The sequence below is a fragment of the Mandrillus leucophaeus genome, unplaced genomic scaffold (assembly GCF_000951045.1).
Source record: "Mandrillus leucophaeus isolate KB7577 unplaced genomic scaffold, Mleu.le_1.0 Scaffold1575, whole genome shotgun sequence".
Lineage (NCBI taxonomy): Eukaryota > Metazoa > Chordata > Mammalia > Primates > Cercopithecidae > Mandrillus > Mandrillus leucophaeus.
The window spans coordinates 143743-152357 of NW_012101560.1; the positions used below are offsets into that span (position 1 = coordinate 143743).

Consider the following 8615-nt stretch of genomic DNA (forward strand, 5'->3'; position numbering starts at 1 on the left):
CTAGGATTTCTCCTTCTGTTTTTCCTACTACCTAAAATGAATCAGTATTAGTCAATATTCAGGTAAATCAGAGACATAAATCAGGTAAGGAACCCTAGACACAGCTTCTAGCATAGCTGGACTCTTGCCTATTTCTCTTCTCACTTTATAAGCTCAATTATATTGGCACAGAGAGGTACCCTTAGATGGGGTCTCTCAGGAGCAATTAGAGAAGCATCATACTTCTAGAGAAGCTGGCAGGACAGGGCAGGAGGGTCAGTGAGGATCAAAGCTTCTGTCCAAATTTTTGAGTCTAGCTGTGTGTGGCAGATGAATCCAGGAAAGATCCCAGATCCCTGGAACGAATTATTAGTAGAGGATCCATTAGATTAGAACACTAGGGCGGGTGTTCATCCATCACCTTCTGAGTCAGATTTTCAGGGTTAAGTCTATAGAAGGGTTGCAGAGAAATGCTCGCCTTGGAAAGCCTCTGATCATGTGCAACATATGTGGCTCTGGCACAGGGAGAAGTCTTCTATTTGAGGAACATCATACGTGTGTGGATGTGAGTGTGCTCTTCCTCAGCAGAGCACCACTGACTGAATGATTGTTTGAGACTTATGCATAAATAGCCCTTTATTATTTTGAATTTAGTAAATATTGGAACATAAACAAACATTTTTATCTACTTTCAAATTGAATAAGAGCATGAGCAACTTCCAGGAAAATGTCACAGGAGGGAACTCCGGGGCCTTGCTCATCCCCAGAAACCTCGAAAATCCTGATGCAACCTGTAGAATTAACTTTATCAACACTTAGCTTTTTTACCATATAGATTTATCTTTATAAAAAATATTTTCATTGGACCTTTATTTTGTTATATGCCATGAAGAATAAGTCGTTTATTTCCTTTGTGATAAGAACATCACATTTTTGCACCTTAAGTATCAGTGATGCCATCCTCCAAGTAGTTTTTATTGCTTACTAAATTATTGCTATGGCCAGAATGTTTATGTCCCCTTTCAAATTCATATGTGGATAATTTTAGGTGTGTGGCCTTTGGGGAAGTGATGAAGCCAAGAGTTCTTCATCTTCATGAACAGAATCAGAGGTCTTTTAAAGGAAGTTGAAGGGAATGCCCTTGTCCCTTGTGGAGGAAGGTGCCATTTCTGAGGAACAAGGTTCTCACCAAATATTAAATTTGCTGCTGCCTTGATCTTGCAATTTCTAACCTCTGCAACTGTGAAAAACACATTTCTGTTGTTTATCTTTTACCCAGTCAAAGGAATTTTGTTATAGCAGCCTGGATGCACTATGACAATTTCTTAGGCACTTTGGTCTATTTCTGAATTTTTAGTTTCAATGACCCATGAGTTTTTTAATCAATCAAGATTTTTCACAGGACTGGCCAGTCTTGTTTTTTTTTGTTGTTGTTTTCTTTTTGTTTTGTTTTGTTTTTCCAGAGTTTTCTTGTCTACTCTTATTTGTGTTTTCATCTATATAATATTTTACAGTAATATGTCTACTTCCAATATTTAATGGTATCTGTATTGGAACAAAATTGAATTTATAAATTACCTTAAGAACAACTGATGTTGATAATACTGAGATTTTCTTCCTAAGAATACGATACAAATTTTCTATTTGCTTATGTCTACATTCATATATTTCATAAGCTTTCTATGGTTTTTTCCATATTCTGTACATGTTCTTATAATATTTATTCCTAGATGGTTTATTTTATTCTGCTAATGGGTAATTTGAGACAAAATGAAATTGTAAAGTGTTCATTTGAGTAACAGCGATTGATAAATTATAGAACATCAGACTGAAAGATATTTAGTGTTTCATTGACAGTGTAAAAAGCAAATATTTATTGGAAAAACGTGGAAGCAAAGAAATCATTTGATTGGTGGCAGCACCTAATTTTTTTTTGTTTGCTTTTTGTTTGTTTACCTTGTTGGACATTTCCTATTTATATAAGGTTGTTGGCTACCCCTGATTGGCTGAGTTTCACTCCTGTTTTTTAAATAGGCAGCTACAAGAAATAATTTAGGTTTTGCTTATATTTGCAAATCAATCAAGGTTGAGATCACTTATGAGATCTAACTGATTTTGTCTGCTCAGAGGTTGCTAAGACCTGATATCCATTTTAATTTACTTTAACAAAATTTCTGTACTTGTATTTTCCATCCAAACTGTAACTTATAAATTACTATTGTTGTACATATGTAGGCCCATGTTGTGCATGCTTTGAGGACATGTCCTGCTTTCAAACTCATTTGTAGAATGTTGTCATTACATTTACCCCATTGATTGGAATGATAAACTGCAATCTTCCAACTACAAGAGCTATGAGTTCAGAGTAAAGATGAAGCAGAAGTGAAAAGAGTTCTCCAACCCACACATGCAGTAAAAACAAACTTCATATGGATAAAATGAGTAATTATCTAAAATTTAAAATACCCTGAAAACATTAATGTTTATCTCATTACTATGTAATACGAAAATTACAAGACAAAAAAAACCCAAAGACTTTTATTTTTAAAATAGAAATTAAGCTATTTATATGACAAAATGTCCATAATTTAAATGTAAAATGCCAATAGGAAATATATGAAATAAAAGAAAATTATATGTAAAAGTCATAATGCCTGTATTAGATTTAATATCTTACAATAAAAGAAGTTGAAACCTACAAAATGGAAGAAAGTTTAAAATTAGGCAGATGTTATGAGTCTGGTGAAGAATAAATACATATGTCAATAAGCATTTAATGTATTTTGTCTTAGATTTTATGTGAAAGAATAAAAAAGTACACAAACCAATAGCATGGTAATTTCACCCTGATTGCATCAAACTGAAAAAAATGCAAACATTTTTCCATTAGAAGGTGAATTTATGGATTAGCCTCACGCTGCATTCAAGCACTTTGGCCAGGACCCAACACTCATTGCCAAGAGTCAGCAGGCTAGAAATTTGCTTTTAAGATGTTCTCCAGCCTGCCACCAAGACACTTTGTCCTGACTACTTCTTCAACCCTGACATAGGTTTTGCTGATATAAAGGCAAACCCAGTTCTATGCCTACCAAGCAGCTATGTGGCTAGAACTGCAAATTGAGCATTGAGGCATTAGGTAAGAGGTCTTCCCAGGTTTCCAACCAGACTTTTTAGAATTTCCTGAAAATACTGACTTTGTCTTTTTCAGACCTCATCTCCAAAAGGGAATCAGAGAGGGGGTCTGGAAGCCACTCAGAATCTCCAGACTCCTCCCTAGTAATAATGGACTTGGATACAAAGAGGCAACCTCCTGACCTCAAAGACACCAACCCAGATTCTGGGCATTGAATTCCTGGCTCCCCATGAAAGACCTCATCTGACTCACATCAAAGCCTGCACTCTTCTTCAACATTCACCTTCCAGACACGTTCCAAAACAGCTCATCAGAATTGTCTTGAGATGAAACAAAAGGTGATGAAGCTCCAGGTTTGGAATGCCTGCCTCATTCCCCACCTCCTGAAAAGTCTGCACCTGCTAGTTAGAGCTCTCACATCTTAAGGAGCTTAGCCTCTCAGAGTGCATCCTCTAACAGGACCTCCTGGCCTTTTCCTCCTTACAGGAGACTGCCCAAGAATAATAGGGAATACATGGCCGCCACTCTCACATGACTTGGTTGACTGATGAACTGATGTCCGAGGAGAAAAAAAATATTCAGGGAACAGTCTGTGTCTTGTGAATCCCTGTTTCCTCAGCTGTGATGCCTCTGCAAATGGAGGGAGAATCCCCAAATAATATTGGGTGTTGGACAGACACTGCCTAATAAAATTAAGTAAATTTAAGGTGACTTGAAGGGGAATTTATCATATGTCGTATACAAAATTTTAGTTAATGAGCTTTATTTAAAAACAGTCACAATTTGTAAGGGCATTAAAATATAAATTTAATAGGAAGCTATGAAAATTATCTGCACTTGCTATGTAAATGATTGAGTTTGGGGTAACTATCTGAAGGCCATGAGCTTGAAAAGATATCTGCTACTTAATTTCATAAGGCATTTACTTGCAAATGGTTGTCATTTTTGCTCTCATGATATGAAAATTTTTTCTTGCGAACAGCATTTCTCTAAAAAAAAAGTAGAAATTTTTCCAGTTTTGGTTATTAAAACAATAAAATTGCTCAGTTTGTTATTCTTAACCAAATGCTCCTACAGATAGCACATAACATTGATGCTTTTTTTTCACCTTAGATCAATTGCCTTTAATTTTATTCATCAAACTATATTTACTGTAGATAGACATTGCAGTTCTCATGTGCCCTATGGATTTGTACTTTGTTAGAAATATGAATTCTCAGGCTGAGTGTGGTGACTCACACTTATAATCCCAGCACTTTGGGAGGCTGAAGTGGGTAGATCACCTGAGGTCAGGAGTTCAAGCCCAGCTTGGCCAACGTGGTGAAACCCTGTCTCTACCAAAAATATAAAAAATTAGCTGGTATGGTGGCATGCACTTGTAACCCCAGCTACTTAGGCTATTCAGGCTGAGACAGGAGAATCACTTGAACCTGGGAGGTGGAGGTTGTGGTGAGCTGAGATCGTGCCATTGCACTCCAGCCTGGGCAACAAGAATGAAACTCTGTCTTTAAAAAAAAAAAAGAAAAGAAAAGAAAAAGTATTCTCAATCAAAACTCAGAACTATTAATTAAAAATCTGGATTTTAAACAATATGTTGAGGTAATTTATATGCACTTTAATGATTGATAAGTGTTGTAATTCTATTCTTAAAAGGGGAAAAGTTTATATGAGTGTATTCATTTGTCAAAATGTACAGTTCAGATTGTACCTTGCAATGAATATATATGTTATCCAAAAAGCCTAAAAAATAATGAAATTGGGGGGGAATGGCTGGAAGTATAGTAGCTTTTAAAGCTGGGTGACAGGTCTGTTATACTTTGTTTGTATTTTGTATGTTTTTGATATTCTGTAATAAAACACTTGTACGAAATTACAAAGTTAATCTACATTTGGCTCTTAAGATCTTCATTACCTTTGGGAAGGAGAAAGTGTCAGGGGCATAAACAAGTCTGATTCTTAGATACACAAATGTATTTATTTTGTAATAATTCATCAAGCATTCCATAAATGTTTTGTGCCTATATTGCTGTATGCATATTATACATCAATAAAAATGTAAATAGTACATATTTGCATAATAGTCCTAAATTAATATTTTAGAATAATAGTAATGTTTTGTTTTGTTTTAAAGTGGGCCATGTTCACTCAGGACATCATAAGGTGTATATTAATGTTCCAAGTTATTTACTTATGTTTTAACTTTTGGGTGAGCCCTCTAGGTCTTTTAATTTTTACCTCAATATAGTTAAGTAGCATGGTTTTAACTTTTTGGAATGCAGCTTTGTTTTCAGCAAGGTTCTCCCCCAAGAATGATGCTCACCCAGGCCAGGGCACACAGCACAGTGACCTGCGCACATGATGCACTGAGCACACACGGAACTGGGTGAATCAGGACTGGAGCGAGCAGCAGAGCCTGGGTCTGCATAGTAAAGTTAGTAGAAAAAGCAGGCAAGATTGAAAGGTCACAATTCAGCGGCAAATGTTTTTACATTCATTTGAGAAATCCTTTCTAACAAAAGCTGCTGGTTAATCCATGGTTTTGTGACTTGCCTACACACTGTAATCATCTGGAGAACTTTAAACCATATTGTTTTTCAGATCTAACTCCAGGGGTTCTGATTTAATTGATCAGTTACAACTTCGGTTTAAGGAATTTTTAAAGGTTTTCTCCCCGCAGGTGATTCATATGCTTCAGGGATAAGAAACACTGGATAGGAGTGAGCGATGCTTTAACTGTGAGGGATTTCCATGTACACTTCAGGATTTGTCCCATCACAACTCTGGAGATTGAGGTCTTAGAAAACATTCTTGCCCTGTTAAAAATTAAAGGATGGCTTCAAGACATACTTAGCTGTTTGGTTACATTGTAGAAAAAGAAAATGCCTTCTCCAGAGATCAGTTTTTGGAGATAGGGTTTTGCTCTGTCAGTCAGGCTGGGGTGCAGTGGTGTGATCATGGCTTACTGCAGCCTTGACCTCTCAGGCTCAAGTGATCCTCCAGCTTCAGCTTTCTGAGTAGTTGGGACTGAAGACATGCACTACCAGGCCTGAGTACATTTCTAATTTTTTTTTTTCTTTAGAGGTGGGGTCTCCCTCTGTTGCCAGGGCTGGTCTCAAACTCCTGGCCTCAAGCGCGCCTCCCACCTCAGTCTCTCTAATAGCTCAAACTACAGGCACAGGCAAGCATGCCTGGAGTCTTTATTAAAATGTAGCTACTAGAAAATTTAAAATTCATATGTGCCTCACACATTATTTCTTAGAGAATTGCCTCCTTTTTGAAATCTCAGGCTGCCTGCTCTAAAGCCTGCATGCCAGGAAAGTAAAAAATCTGAAATTTAAAAATGATTGTCATTATATTGCTTCCACGTATGAATAACATATATGTGTTATTCTTTTAAAAAATAACCTTACATACAAATGTAAATGCAAATCTTTTACAGGCAGGGCCAGTTTTCAGTGCACAGAGGAAATCCTGCCAGAAAAGAAACCAGGAAAAACCTATAATTCTTGCTTTATTCAACCAGTGTCAAACCACATATGTCACTCATGGCCTGAGGGGGTGCGGTGGGGAATTGAACTATATCCAATCATAGCTGCTGGAGTGGAAACTATCTAATCAGGTGCACAGCTGGAGAAGACGGAGCAGCTTTTTGGATCTAGGGGGGCCTTTGTCTGTCGCCCCAGCCAGAGCTCAGGGCACTAGAGCCACCTCAACCTAATTGTTTGTTTTTTAATTATTTTAACACTCCAAAAGAGAACTAGTTTTCTCATGCATTTTCCAAATGTGGGGCAAGCTGAGCCTCAAATCTACCACCCTGTTGCCCCAGCCTAACTCTGGCTTGCAGTCAGATTTTAAATTTCCAGTTCTTTCCTGACATTCACCAACACTAACTAACCTTGTATAATTCACAACATTATCAACTTTTATTTATTGTACATTTGAGACACGGTATTTTAAGTCTTCATTATTTCAAAAAGTAGTGGATGGCACTTTTTTGAAAAAGATTTTTCATTTGTAAACATTTTACAGGAGATGAAAGCAGAGAATAATCCCCTGACACTCCCCTGTTAAAAAAAAAAAAAAAAACAGAAAACCTTTGTGCCCCTTCCTTTAATCTTCCATTGGCACAGACGTCTCATCAAAATGTCTTTGGCTTGAGGTTTCACTTTGGGAACTTCACAGGGCAATACATCCTCAGCCATTGTATGTGATTTTCTTGGTTTTGAGTTTCAAAACTGTCTGAGGATTCCCCAAGATGCCAGCAGTGGCCATGGCTCCTGAAGTGTCTAGTAAATAGCATCACTTATGTCATCTCCTCTCAGGGAACAGCCCAAGGTATGGGAATGCAGCCTTTTTTTGTGCAGTGATTGGATGCACTGTGCCTGGAAGAAATCTCCAAGTGTATTGTTCCTCTAAAAGCAAACCCCTTTTGGCATTTTCTTACCCCAATGCTTAGCTTCCATTCCTTAGAGACACATTGTAGGCCAGGCAATTGGATGCTGGTATTGAGGAAAAAATGTTTTCAGATTGGTGAAGGCAGAGAAAATATTTCAAAGGACAAAGAAACACAACTCGGTGAGGCAGTGAGAAAACCTGCAAAGCAAAATGCACCTCAGGGACACAGTGGAGCACAGCATAGCGGATCCTGGTAGGACGGTCATGACCCACTTCACTGAACCAGATGGGAGTGGGGAAAATGTTCCAAGTAATTGAATGGCTTGACACTTGGGTCAGATATGTCTGTGTTTCAGTCAGCATTGTCACCTCCTAATTTTGTCACCTTGAAAAGATTTTTATACTTATTTTAATTTCAGTTCTTAATTAACTAAATTAAATTTTATCAGTAGAGCTTGAAAGATATGAAAATATTTATAAAGCACATTAAGTTGAATTTTGAAAAAAATTAAGTAGTAATATATTTCATTGTCAAAAATTGTTACTTACCACTATTCCTTTAGCAGAGTGAGTGTAGTGTGTTTCCCGGGTCTGTTTTTTATTTGAGAAGTGATTTCAAGAAGAATCTCACAGCTTACTGCTGGAAATACTACCAGGTGTAAAGTTAGGGATAGTCTCTCTTCCACTATGGTGGTAGGAAATAAATACATATTCACAAGCATGTGAGGTAGATTAATTGTCAAATTACATAAATTTATCACAACATCAGTTGTTCCTTTTTTCAAAATAGAGAATTTCTGAAAGTGAATATCTCTGTTCCACATGCTGCTATCTGGATGTTTGAGAGTAATGTTGTTTTGGGAGCTGGGACTTGGCACCTCCTGGAAGAGTTCATATATGATTAATTGTTACTAAATGATTTGTTATGAAAATAATTAAATTACATGCTTATTTTTTTGAAAGGGGTAGATACTTTGGCTTTTCTCATTGAGGTATAAGATGTAAGCCCCTTATAATTTTCTTTCTTTCTTTCTTTCTTTCTTTCTTTCTTTCTTTCTTTCTTTCTTTCTTTCTTTCTTTCTTTCTTTCTTTCTTTCTTTCCTTCTTT

General features: G+C 36.8%; 1 pseudogene across 1 annotated transcript; it reads right to left on the minus strand.

Annotated features, from left to right (window-relative positions):
* Nucleotides 1-1750: 1750 nt before the first annotated feature.
* On the minus strand, nt 1751-8407 carry LOC105536270 (annotated as a pseudogene). The gene is made up of 2 exons (XR_001005569.1): nt 8053-8407; nt 1751-3731 (listed from the first exon to the last, which is right to left on the minus strand). The product of XR_001005569.1 is annotated as an uncharacterized LOC105536270 (transcript).
* Nucleotides 8408-8615: the final 208 nt, after the last annotated feature.